The following is a 14636-nucleotide window of genomic DNA, read 5'->3' on the forward strand; positions in this document are numbered from 1 at the left end:
TGTCAAAAAAGTTCAAAAAAGTGGGTGAAAAGAACCAAAAACTGTTCAAAGAGAACCTAGGGATTGACTTTTACATGGCCTAAACAAGTCCAAATCACACAAAAGCCACATAGTTAGGACTAGTGGACCAAGGGCGTGTGCCAAGTTTCAGTACCTTCTGACACATACATACATGGACCGCGATCCATGGTCCTTTTTCACCGATTGATAACATATTTGCACCATAGCTAGAGCACATCACAGCGAGTCTAGTGGTCTTTTCAAAAGTGAATTTGGATATCAAAAACCAAACCAGAAGCCCAAAACTGCCAAGTACTCTGACAAAGTGCCAGAACTGACCTAATTTCCAATCCAAAGGTCCATTTTCAAAAGAATTGATACCATAGGACCTCCTAATCATGTTGAATCTGAAGGTACCAAGAAAAGTTAATTTGGGCTCCAAACATGGATCGCGATCCATGTACCCATAGTGACAGCTTGACTTGAAATTTTCCAGATCAGTAGGGAATACATAATGGAACATATCCCCAAGTCCAATTTTGAAAAGGGAGCAAAACTGGTGACATACCAAAAACCAGTGTGCAAACCTAGTATTGGGCATTTGACCTATAAAAATAAGTCCAAATCTAAAAAGATGGCTGGACTTGATCTGAGATGGTTGGACAACTCCAAGAGATGGATTTGAGATTCAGCTGCCAAGAGATCAAGTCCAAATCTCTTTGGCTTGTCCAAATCTCAAGTTTGAGCTAAAAATACCTTATGGAGACCAAGATACAAGCGAGAGTTCCTGTGTTCTGGTCCTGAAATTGTTTTGAGTGCTGTTTCAAATGCAGTTTATCAAAAGTGCTCTAACGTTTGATACACAACTCCAAATTGAGTCAGGTATAGCGAGGAAGAAATCTTGCGGGCAATAGTACTTTTCTAGGTACCCCAAGACTAGTTTCCAGAGACCAAAAAGTCACAAATTCTTGACTTTTGAGAGATCTTACTAGGGGCAAAAAGGGATAAGTTGCAATAAGCCAAGTTGGGCTTGTCAAGGACTATCTTGAGAGTTTTGAGTGACCTTGACCATGACAAATCATCCACCACCAGGGTTTTCTACTCCATTGAGAGACATGAAAAACGCAAGAAACGCTACATTGAAGACAACAGTGGGATTGGGAGAATACCTAGAGGAGAAGCATCCTCTGATCAACAAACCGAACGTGAGATTCATTAGAACCAATGAAGCCATGCGAGTTCTTACGGATTACACTCATGAGGGCTTGTATAGGTTCACAAACGGGGATCAATATATCTTATACAAGTGTGTAGAACCCTATGCTGGAGAGATGCCATTCCATAAGAACCTCTATGCATTCACGTATACAAATTCCCACGGAGTGCAAGTTTTGATGGTAGATAAGTATGGAAGAGAGTACAAACTTATCGATCCAATTGACTTAGAACAATACACATACAAGGGTACTCCGATCTCTACTTGTTTCCAGACAAAAACGATGCCAGAGTACACATCAAAGAGGATTCCACTGGGATTTTCTCCAAGACGAGAGGAGAGCATGAGAGACGTCTTCCCAAGAGACCACAATTTGGTTAGATTAGTGACTGAACCACAATGATTAAGACCATATCAAGTGGCTCAATGTGTTAAAACAAAAAACAATGGGTCTTGCAATCCATATGCTCACGTCTCACTCTTCAAACAAGTTTTGAGAGTTGAACAGATTGCATATTTCCATACACAGTATGAGGGACTTGGATTGACATAAGAAGGAACGGCTTTGACATGGTTCCAACCTCTAAACAGAGATGATTTCCCAAACATAGCACAACTCTTACAAGAGTTTGTAGAGGAGTTCTTAAAAAGGGGAATCAAACAAAACACTGTGTCACAGGTCTACGTTTTCAAACAAAAAAAGACCAAAAGAGTGAAGGAAGCTCTACTTCGCTTCAAACAATACATATACAGATGTCCTGTGAGAGAGCTATGGCAAGATGAGAGGCTATCAGTTTTCTTCATAGAGGACTTGAGTAATGAAACTCTCAAAAAGGACCTACATTTATAAGGATGCATGACGTTTGACCAAGTCACTAGAGAAGCTCTATATCTAGTTGACAATTGTAAGGCCTATGGAGAGGTGACTGAAGATACAAACAACACGACTAGTAGTGCCTCATCTCCAAAGAGCAAATCAACAACAAAGAAAGGTGTTCAAACTCCTTGGGAACTAATCATTGATCAAGTGGTCGAGGGAGTTACTAGAAGAATAAACCAAGGCTACAAACAAAACCAAAAGGTACAACAGCCTCAATTGAGGAGATGTAATACTTGTGGAGGGGATCACCCCACTCCATGGTGTAGCACTCAACCAAAGATGCAAAAAATGCTAGGGTAGCAACCACATCTTTTGAATGATGGTGGGGTAGTAGTTAGCTACGCTCAACCAGCACATGGAGTACTGATTTTTCATATTCCACAACCCATGAAAAATTAGTACTCCATGTATGTGAATACGCTCATGTTCATAGCCAATCATGAGTATGGGTCAAAGAACATTCTTACCAGGCAAGAACAACCATTGGCTAGATCACCAGCTATGAAACAAGAAGGTCCATGATATGAATGTGGAGGTGACCATTGGGCACAAAGTTGTCCAAACAAGGGTCCTTAAATAGAAATATTTGTATTTTGCGAACGTTGTGGGAGAGACCATCTATGCCAGCACTGTGCTAAAAATCCAGACTACAAAGGGAAAACAACAATGAATGTTGTAGGCGTGATGCCTTCTTTAAGTGGATCTGAGATAGAACCCGCCATTCCTTTAAACATGATGACTTGAGCTCAAGCTCAAGAAGCTGCTAAAAACACAATCGTTGAGGAGTAACCCACATTGCTTGTAACTTACCGGTGAGAATAGGAAGAAAATCATGGAAAGCCAAAAGGGATAAAATGAAAGCAAAGAGGTTGCAAGAGAAAGCTGCCTTGGAAACTAAACTGCACCAAATCAAAGAGCAGCTTAAACATGAGAAAGAAAGCAAGAAAAATGCAGAAGGACCTAAAAAGTCAAAGACTAACTCAGAAGGTTCATTCTTGGTCGACAAAACCTTTGAACCTTTGGATGCAATCTTGAAAGCTTATGATGCTAGGTTAAAGACCAACCAAACCCAGAAGGATATATGAATAGCGTATCCTCACCCGGGGTATGAAAAAGAGAGGTTGCAAATGTGAAAGGAGCTCATCCAAAAGGTCCATGCTCTTATGGAACCAGTTCCAGATGCTCCGAAAATGGAGGTGCTAGTCCGCGAAAAATCCAGGAATTGGAAAGTCTTGGTATTGTAAACAAAGACCAAGAAGAGACAGGAGTTGAGGCACTTTTAGATACAAGGGAAGTAGAGGGAAGTAGCCAATACCACAGATGGGGTGGGTTCACAAGCAATGATGCCTATTCCGGATGTAGAAGAACCGTGGCCACAATCCTTATGGGAATTGATCAGAAACCAAAAAGATGGTAGTGCTACTTTAAAGTCAGCACCTATCCCTGAAATAAATATGGATCACAAATTTTTCACAGGGGATATAAGATCTTTATATGGGGATGTCGGGTCTGTCTCATCTGAAGAGAGTAAACCATGCTCTCTAAAGACTTTGCCATCTTTCATAGGAGAACTCAAAACAAAATCAGAGGTTAAAATGGTACCTTCTCAGTGGAAAGTCACACCAAAAATGATGGATACCAAGAGCTTTCATGACTTGATGTCTTCTCCTATACAATGCATACTTTATCTCTCAGAGCTATTAAATATTAGACCGCATCTATGGGGCCAAATGGGCAAAAACCTGGAAAACATGGGATTGAAAATTCCTTCACGTGACCAACTTGCGGACAAAAACATGGATGACACCTTGCCTAAGAAGCCACAGACAAAGCCAGTACCAGTAAATAAGGTGGGTGACTACTGTGAAGGAGAAGAAGGAAACACCACCTTACCACTTGAGTACAAAGGAGTAAATACGGTTGCTATACTAGATAGTGGGGTATGAATTGCCATTGAAACCAAAGAAATATGGAAAAAATGGGGAAAGCTTGCTCTTACAAAAACACGAATGAAACTGCAATTAGCAGATGGATACATTGAGAGACCAATAGGAATATTAGAACAAAATCATTGTATCCTCATGTGCCATAGAGTATGAGCACACCTTTGCCATAATGGAATTTGACAAGAGTATCAACTTCGCCATCAGATTGGGCAAACCATTCATAAGTCAGCTCAAAATGGTACAAGATTAGGGTTATGACTATATCTACCGAAGAAACAAGGATGTCACTACAAAGATCAGTGTCATGGACCATAGTTACAGAGATGTGGAACAAACCCCTCGAGAGAAATTAAACTCCACAACTGACCAAGAAGGAGAAAAACCTACTTGGCTGCAAAAAAAAGCTCACAATTGGACGTGTGGAGCTTCTGAGGGTGGTAGTTTGAAAAAAGAGGATTGCATTCATGATGGTTCAGTACACAACGAGGTGTATGTACCAGAACCATTTCCAAAGGAGTTATTTGAACCCTTTGGATGGGATCAAATACTAGTGACTCTTGATATTTGCATGAATGAGGTGACCCTGACTAAATTTTGCGATGAAGATGGCTATGACATAACTCCCTTATTTACGATAAAGGTGTTGAAGGAAGCTAATGAAGTTTGGGAGTGTGAAGTAGTGTAAGACTTCTTACAAAGAGGATTAGAGCAGACAACCGGTAGCTCATAAGATGTTGATGGATCCCAAAAGTCCTTGACTTCTTCAATTTTTTGTCCATCCCAAAAATCAACAATGCTTCTTTGGTTGCTAATTGCATCTCCATTGAGCCATTTTTCTTTGTGCCTCCATAAACATAGTAGCTCGTGGCAATAAGTGCTACTCTTTGCCAATAGCTTTAGTTGAGGCCCGATAGGAATGTAGTCAAAGGAAAGCATTGATTTCCTTGCTTTGGCACAAACTGGACACTTCTCGCAGCATTCCAAGCAATCACGTTTAAGCCTCGATGATAATGGTCCACCTTTACATGTGCACTTAAGAACCTCTCCTGTAAAGTTGTCCTCATTGCTTGGTTGAAGAAGCTTGGGTGGATGCTTGGCTACATCACTACCTGTGCAGATGCGATAGCGCAAGGAAGAAACCATGCCAAGACCTTTAAGCATGGTTTGCAATTGATCCCAACAAGCCGGAATTTGAATCCCTCCAAGGTCACCTTCCCATGTAGGAGGAAGTTGAACTAATAGCTTAGCCATGCTTCTCTTGGAAGCATTTTTAATCACTCTAGCCCCCCCCCCCCCCCCCCCCCCCCCCCCCCCCCCCAAGTCTCCAAATAGGATGTGAAGCATTCTATCTTGCACACCTATTGGTAGTTTATGTTCATCCCATAAATTTCGGAGCTCTAGTATCCTCTCAACTAGCTCCAAGTATAGAGGAGAAGATTGATTTTCTTAAGTCTCACTAATAGACATTGGCTCATCAATGATGTCATCGCCATCACCATCAAACTTAGAGACTTGAGCCTGATGTTCATCATTGTCTTCCATGTTTCCTTCTGAATCTAGTGGAGAAGATAAACCAAAACTATTTTTGAAGCTTTCAAAGTTATGTGCCAAAGCTTGATGGCGATAATAGGTTGATGCATGAACTTGTCTACCACCTGCACAATACATGTTACATGTGCACCATGTATTTCTTTGAGAATTGTTGGGCTTCTTGCCTTGTCCCATGGCTAGGGTAGGTGTTGCATTATGGGGTCCATCAATGTGTTCGGCTAGATGGTTAATTGCTCTACTATCACTCAAGTCATTGGCAAGATCTAGTCTTTGTTCTGAATCCATTTTTTGTTTTTTGCTAATGGAAGGATGGAGATTTCCTAGAACGTCTTGTTGTTTGTGGTGATAAAAGGTACGCTTGGTTACAAGGCACCAGCCATTGTTGGAATGCTTGCAAAGATAATTGCAATCACACTTCGAAAACTGTGTTCTCTCCATAATTGTCAAAGAAAAATAACTAGCCATGTTTGTAATATTCATTAAGCTACGACACAACATGCTCTAAGAGAAATAAACTATGGCTTTCCAAGAGGTACTAGCCCATTCATCAAACACAAATTCTCTCTCCATTACAAAGTTAAGCACTTCAATGCTCAGAGAAATAAACAAACATGAAAATACATAAATTACTTTAACTTCACAAGAAGTAAATGATCTCATAAAAGCATTCTTCTATGTAACTTATTTTGAATCTACCAGGGCTTTTCATAAGTACAAAGTCGTTTTTCCGGGATGAGACGGATTATCATACTCATTCTATAGTGCATCAATGATAATGGCATGTTTCCACCTCCATAGTGGGTCACTTTGTGATATTTGATTAGGCCTAACTTTTCTTTTGCCAACACTAAGTTTAAATTTCAATCCCAATCAACCAAATCATCAAGAAAAATCTTTTGTATATTCCAAACTTTTTTCCCCTTAGAAAATAAGTTATATCTTATTTCTGGCCATAACACTGTTATCTCCGAGCATTGCAAAAGATCTTGGCAATATTGTGATGCTAGATCTTCTCACAACTCACGAGAAAATGTTCATAAAAAGAAAGCTCGTTCTCCATCTTTTTGGAGCCGAGTGGACAAGTGATTTTGAAGAGACATTTTGAACTAGCAACCAAAGAACAATCAAAAGAATAGTAGTGATTTAGAATATTAGCATTTTTAACCATCAAAATATTAGCATCTTTAACACATGGCAAACAATTACCGCAACACACGTACACACACATACACACGTTCATAAACCATTATCTCTACATAACATCAATCACTAATGAGTCCATGACTACAAGATGCGTAAATTCCTTCTTGAGTAAGAATGATTTTTATCTATGCCAACAAAATTTAGTGTAGAAACCTTCAAAGTCAATCACAATTATAGATTTTTTTTGGAGGAGGGGGGGGGGGATTTATAGGATCAGATTTTAAAGAATGATTAAAAGAAGAAAACCACGGACTTGAGGCCAACAAAATTTAGTGTAAAAACCAAAAGCCAATTTAGTTTAGCATCTTTAACACAAAGCTAAGGAGTGTTCGGGAAAATTTTATTTTTCCAAGCATACAAAATTCCTTTCCTTGAATTTGCCAAGAGAAAATTTTAAGACATTTGGTTTACCTTTGGGGTTTTGACACTCTTTTTGCCCTCAAGCAGAAAACGGCACGATATTAAGCTAAGACACATTTTTGTCGAACACTTGGGAGCTTTTAAAGAATGATTAAAAGAAGGTTTTGTTTTGTTTTGTTTTTTCGAGCGCCTTGGGGGTAGTGTTCAGGAAAAGTGTGCCTCAGTTTAGCCTAGAGTCAGTTGCAAAATCAAAGTAGCCGGTTGAGGGGAGGGCAAGGAGAGGAAAATTCCGTTTAAAATACATGGAAATAGTTTAATTTTGCCCTAATACCGGCTAGTATTGTAAAATTTCCGGGTTCATATTTGTCTTGGAGGGATTTTTAAATGTTTGTGAAAATCATTTTTCCCGAACTTATGCTCGAAAAAAACCTAGGTTTAGTGTAATCCCACCTACAAATTTTGAAATTTACCTCTAAAATTTATATTTGAAGGCGAGAAAACCTACAAATTTTTGAAAAAATTAGTGTAATTCGCGGTAAAAACCTTCAAATGTAGCAATTTACCTATGGTGTTTCACATATGTAGGTTTGCCAAGTTTTTGGAAAAAAGTGGGGTTTGGGGGGGGCGGGGGGCTTTTAAAGACGGATTAAAAGAACTTTTAAAAAGGTTACAAGATTTACCTGAGGTCCAACTGTGGCAGGTGCGCACGCGTGCAGTCGACGCGTGCAGTGCGTCGACTGCAATCTGCAGAGCGCAAGACAGGACGATGGCAGCAGAGCGTGTCACAGCAGGAAAGACGAACAACACAACAAGAAAGAGCGCAAGCTAACGGCTCTCTCTCTCTCTCTCTCTCTCTCTCTCCACAAGACGGGACGACGGCTCTCGGAGTCTCTCTCTCTCTCTCTCTCTCTCTCTCTCTCTTGTGCGTGTTCGTGCAGTATTCTCCTAAGCACTCTCTTTTGGGTGGCGGGAGGCTCAGATTGAACCTTATCTTTCTTGGCCTTTCACGTTTAGCTCTAGAAATTGAACTCCACTCATTTATGCCTTAAGCCTCTGTCACACTAGGACACCCGGCCCAAGCTAACATGGCAAAAAATGGATCTTGTAAGGAGATAAAGACCTTATCGTTCACAATATGCCTTGTTGATTGGAGGTTTTTATTAATGTCTTTGCTTCGACACTTAATTGCAATGGCCTAGACAAAATGTATTTTGTTAGGGATTATTGTCACAATCATTTCCACTAATTGTGCTTATAGATTCCTTAGCTAAGTTCAATAACTTTCGAGGGAGGCTGCCCGCTTGCCCCTCTATTCTTTGCAATGGTTTCTCATCCAGTGGTGACATAGCTTGAGGATAGTGTTGTGAAAGGGGAGATTCAGGGACTCTCACACTGCCACAGGGCAAGCAATTGGTAAAATTATTTATGGACGATTCTCTGCTCTTCATAAAAGCCAACTCCTAGATGCTAAGGAGAACACTCGAGCTCGTCCAACTATTTGCAATTGCCTTGGGCTCGAAGTGTATCATCAAAAATCAAGATTGACTTTGCTCACTAAGAGTGACTCATTTGATCCCACTGAGTGGTTCGAAGAGATAGTATCAAAAGGCAAGTGTTCAAACATCACTTGGGGTAGATATCTAAGCAAGAAACAGTAAATATTTTGCTTTAGTTTGTTGCCTAGTGTGAGCATGGTATTTGATAGTTTTTTCTTATTTTACCCTTTACAATGTCCTCCATATTGTGATTTACATTTTGCTCCTCCATTACATATGATGCTGGATTTTTACTACGTTATGCTAGAATCACAAGAGGGTTCTCTTGCTTGTGTTTGCCATTTTAAGGCCCAAGGGACCCTCAATAAGAGGGGTCACAAGGGTGCATAAAATGGCCAAATACGGGCCCCTCTTTGGCCATTTCGAGCGCCCTAGTGGCCCCTATTTTTGAGGGTCCATGGGGCCTTAAAATGGCAAACACAACCTTTTTTTTAATGCATGGACATGACATAGAGGTTGTGAGGTCCCCACCCCGCCGTCTCAAACGGAGGATGTGATGGTAAACCTAGTGGCCACTAGATCTATAGCAAAAGCAAACAAAGTGGTTCAGGGTTCATCTAGCGAACGATCTCCACATCGGCACTCTTATACAATCAAGGATAATAAATACCATTCAAAAAATAGAGTATGGGGTCCTCAGATGGTGATCGAATTAACGTTACATTAGGTGTCTAGTCTTCTCTCTCTCTCTCTCTCTCTCTCTCTCTCTCTCTCTCTCTCACACACACACACACACACACACACACACACACATAATATTTGGGATCTTCAATGCTCTCTATGTATTTAGTCTCTCTCAAAAAAGGGAACCAAATCAAAAGTAACAAGGAAGGTCGTGTTTTGTGTGAAGCATAGATCTTATACTTTTAAAGTCTTCTGTAGTTCCACCTAACATGTGGCTTGGTTGGTATAATAGAGGATACCCGCTACAAACATATTGATAGAGCATATTGTAGAGATAAAAACTCAAAGGGATATGGACGTTCTCCTTTTTTTTTTTTTGCAAAACTCACAATCGTGAGTAGATTATATAATTGATCCTACCAAACAATTACAGATTCCTGCCATGCTCGTGATGAGCCCTCCCCCTTCCTGTTGTTCTTTGCATGATGGCGGCCTTGCGAATGCGTGCTGCTTTAATAGGCACAATAGAGAGAGAGGCATAGCCTCGTGATGAATAGAAACTCCCTTAACACTTGCTTCTTCGTACCTTCATCATCACCCTCTCCTCTCGTCTCTTCGTTACAAATGCTTTACAAAAAAAATTCCACTCTTGTGCAAAATCTTCTTCTCTTCTCTGCTTCACACCCCCCCACTCCCCTGCCCCTTTCCTCTCTGAGTGAGACTGTGTGTGTTTCTCTCTGTGTCACAAATGCTTAGATGTGCATTCTTTTATCTTGTTAATCACGTCCTTCTCACCCACCGCACAGAGAGTTGCGGCGCTCTTTTGTTGACAGTCCCCTCCGCCCCTTTGCGCCCCCATGGGCCTCTCTGTGTCCATGTCTCCACCCTATCGATCTCTAGCAACGTTGGTTTTGCTGTTAACAAAAAGACGTCACACCGCCCTCTTGATCCATATCATGTTGGTTTTTCTTCCAAGAAAGAGATGTCACACAACTTGCTAGCAGTGCAACAAGGTGACACACACACACACACACACACACACACACACACACACACACACACACACACACACACACACACACACACACACACACACACACACACACACAGTACACAGAAGAACAACAAGAAGAAGAGAAGTTTAACGTCATAGGAAACTATCCCAAGAGACATTAAAAAAATATCCAATGAGGAGAGTTGAACTCAAGACTTGTTATTGAAGAGATTTGCTCCACCCTCGGGTAATGTGAAGAGATTTGCTCCACCCTCAGTTCATTACCCGTGGATTCTAGTCCACTAAAAAAATCACTTTCACAAAGTAATCATAACACAACGATCAAACTTTCATGTTCACTAGGTGGAATCTCAGGTGGAATCTATAGAGATTCCACCTCGTCAAGGTGGCTTTCTTTTAAAGCCCAAAATCTAGAAAGCCTAGCGGCTAGTCCAGCTCATGACGTCCTTAGTCAAATAGAGTCATATGTCATAAGCCCCGAAGTTGCGAGCAATTTGTTGTAGGATGTGCAAGTCAATGCAACCACGTGCTGCCTCGCACAAGCTAGACCTGTCAACTCTCTGCTTGCGTTCTTGTGTGGCATCACACGTGGCATTCCATCAGGCTCCTTTGACCATGTGCATTCCACCCCTCCTTTTTCCTTTAGTTTGCTTTACATTTTACTTAAACCTCCCACTAACATCTTCTTATATTCCCATGCAAAAGAAATGTGTGCAACCACCCTATTACCTCCCTCGTCCAAGCATGTCCACAGCGCAGCACAAGGACATAGCCTCCAAGTGCACGAGGAAGGTGCATCTAGTCTTCACGAAAGTAGTGAAAACGGGTGAGGACTATAGAAACATGGCATCCCATGGTAGTAATGAGTTCTTCAGATAATCACTGCATGCCAAGCTCTCTGAGCCCGACAACAAGCTCTGGTGAGTGAAAACATTCTCTCCATATGCAGGGTAACATGAAGTTGGGTAAGGAACCACTATAGGAGTGGGAGAAGCAAGTGGAGGAGGGGGCCTTGTGTGGGAAGAGTGGGGGAGTGAGAGGAGGGGGAAAGCGAGGAGGCAAACTGCCCCCATTGTGCTGTGTTACGAGGGGGTGGATGGGAATGGGAATTTCCTAACCTATTGACTATATTCTAGAAATTTCATCCTTCCATTCCACCTACCACTAAGTCTCCACGTCATCCAACCACCTTCTACCAAAACCCTCTTTCTCCCTTGCATTTCCTATATGTTGACAGCTTGCCATAGCTTAGAGCTTAAACTCTAGCATTGCTTTGGCACCCAAGCTGTCAATCTCTCCTTGTACTCCTTGTCTCAACTCTACCCCTTGCTTTGGTAGAGTTGTTTGTACTCCTTGTCTCAACTCTACCCCTTGCTTTGTGCCCCCTGAGTTCAAAATCACCTCATACACATTTTGACCATCGTCAACCTAATCCCCACACTCCATGCAACACCCACTTCATCCACTCAATGCCCACTATCCATCCCTGTCATCTTCTATTGTACAATCTCCAATCACCACTTCTAAGCTTTGGAACTAAACCTCGTCTCGTTAACACTATTGTATAACCAACTCCAACCTAACCCCATAGCCACCTTGAGCTAGTGAAAATGCATGAAATTTTTTGACAAGAGTCCAAAATAAATAATACATTTAATTTGTTTTGAAGCTATTATAATATATAATTATTTCACACATAAACATTTTATCAAATAGGACCCTCATGGTGATAAGTTTAACCTACTCTTTAATAAATGGTAAGTGAAGGTGGCAATAACGTTATAACTTACTAGATATTTGTACAACATAGGGAAATGGCTTGATATGAATAACTAAGGGGTATGAATACCACTAAGTAGGAACAACAATATTTCTAGTTCTAATAGCAACAACATCTAATTGCTATATAGGAATTCCAAAGCGAGTATGATTTTGCTAGTTCTATTGGGCAAATACACAAAATTGCTATATAGCAATTGCTTGGGAGTTAACATTGCTACTTCCATCCAACATTAAGCAAAAAGGCCACCATATTTGCTAGTTTGATTACGCTCACAGACAAGACTTGCTATTTGCATCTAGCAAATATATTAAATGCTGGTAGTATTACTATATGGTAAGTTGTCCAAAGTTCCTTGTGGTGATGTGAAGCTTCAACGCAAGGGGTGCTGAGATATGGCGATCGTCGCTGAGGGAAGCCCACTAACGCCTGCAAGAAGACCAACTCCACGCGATGAGAGGAGGAGGTGCTGCCAATGTTGGCCGTAAAGGCTGAGTGCTCAGGGTTGATCGTGGGTCCTGATCCAACGCAAGGGTGAGCCTCAACTCAATGCTGGGAGATGCTGATTGATGGTACTTGGGCTAGCTATGTGATCACTGGTCCAAGCTGTCTTTGATGGCCATGAAGAAGTCCCAACGTACGCCTTATGTACTCAGCCCGAGAGAGGTCGAGCAAGCACGTAAAACCCACGATGGTCCCTTTTATTGGTTAGTGACTTTATTAAGTCACTTAAGTGACCTTATAAAGTGACCATCCAATTTTAGGTCCTGTTTCTACAACCTGTAATGCTCTAAATGATATGCAAAGAATGGAGAGTCATGGTTCCCACTTGCCACGTGTAATAACACTAGTTCTCTCCCGTGCAACTAGAGGGTGTGCAACTAACTAATGCGCCGGAACATGCAGGTCCCGCTAGCGGGCTCACAAAGGTGTCCGGTCGGCTCCTAGGCAGTACTAAGCCCCAAAAGACATAAGTGACATGTCCATGCGCACATAGGGCTAGTTGTGCACATGACAGAGTTGGAATGGGATACTGAGGCAGTGTCTCTTAACGTTTCGACGCATTTCCCCCATGAGCAACCTCCATCACCCAACCTATGGGTAATTGAGCCTTTGAGTATGCCCCATCGGTAAATAAGTTCAAAGTACATTGTGTCAAAAGTGGCAACGAAAGATGCGGTTGAATGACAAGAACCTCCAATGAGTGCACAAGATCTAGTGTAGATTCTTCTCTTGTGAAGAGTCGTGAACCTCTCTTTGGATGACTTGCAAAACTAGCCCTAAACATGGTCACAGTGCGGGATAGGGGGGCAACAACAAAAATGCTAGAGTGAGGATTGAGGGTGATCACCAGGACAAATGGAGGAGGGGAAAATGCCAGCCCTAGGAGGTGGGCAGCCATGTTGATGGACACAGAGGAACATTCAACAAGCTGCAAGTGAAAACGTAAGCATTGATGGAGAGGGAGAGAGAAAACGTAGGCACCATGGAAAGGGGCCAAGGGGCCTCCATGCATAACCTGAATAGATACAACACTTGCAAATTGCTACATCTACTACATACTGCACAACACACTAAGGAGAGGGTGCCCTCAGCCCTGGCACATGTATATATAGGTGCAGAGGTGCATGCTCAACCTCACTCTAAAAAACGCACGATAAGCCTAAATGGCAAAAAATACCACTCCCGTATTCACATATTGCCTTGTCTGGCCCAAATTGGGTAGACATGACTGACATACTAGGCTCACAAAAAACTGGATCGTATCTCCAACAGGATTGAACATGATAAGTGGTAAGATTCTGCTGGTAATCCACCAAAAGTGAAGGGAAGAATTGATGGGTAAAGGCTCATAGAGGGAGTATAGCTGTTGTAGAGGACACTAAAGCGACAATTCCACAATCAGCATAGTACGAATGTAATGGAGACTAGTGCATAAAGGTAGGATGGGATAACATTGAGGCCACATGAAATGGAAATCTGCAGGAAGCAACTCGAAGTGCGTTAGATTTTTTTTCCCCTCATCTGTTGTGGTTTTAGGACATCTATGACCTCGACACGATGGTGGAAGATCGGGTTCGGATTCATGAAGATGTAGATCTGGAGTACCAGGATCTACTTGCCTCTTATGCGGACATGAAAGGAGTATCACCCTGTGAAACCAGCCTATCGACTTGAAAAGGGCGGTAAATCCAATAATCTTCATAGTGCTTTCACCCAATTTAAGTCGTCTACTTTACCTGCGCTTAGAGACACAAAAATATAAAAGAAAACAGGTAGCTAAAGTGCTCTTGTTGCTAACAAAGACACCCTGTTGGCCTCAAAGTTTGGCGCTCCTTGCGGTATGTCTTTTAGATTGACAACAAGGTGAGAAATATTATTCTCACGAGGGCCTGCTATGGGGGGGGGGCGGTAAGAAAAATTTTTGGAATTCCTTTTTTCCCAATAGGCAAGGCATGTGTGTGTGAGAGAGATAGAGAGAGGAAGCAATCATTACTTAGGCCT

General features: G+C 41.7%; 1 pseudogene; it reads right to left on the bottom strand.

Annotated features, from left to right (window-relative positions):
* Positions 1-2990: 2990 nt before the first annotated feature.
* On the bottom strand, positions 2991-5584 carry LOC147435770 (uncharacterized; annotated as a pseudogene).
* Between the last annotated feature and the right edge of the window lie 9052 nt (positions 5585-14636).

The sequence above is a fragment of the Adiantum capillus-veneris genome, chromosome 18 (assembly GCF_014529385.1).
Source record: "Adiantum capillus-veneris isolate H3 chromosome 18, ASM1452938v2, whole genome shotgun sequence".
Classification (NCBI taxonomy): domain Eukaryota; kingdom Viridiplantae; phylum Streptophyta; class Polypodiopsida; order Polypodiales; family Pteridaceae; genus Adiantum; species Adiantum capillus-veneris.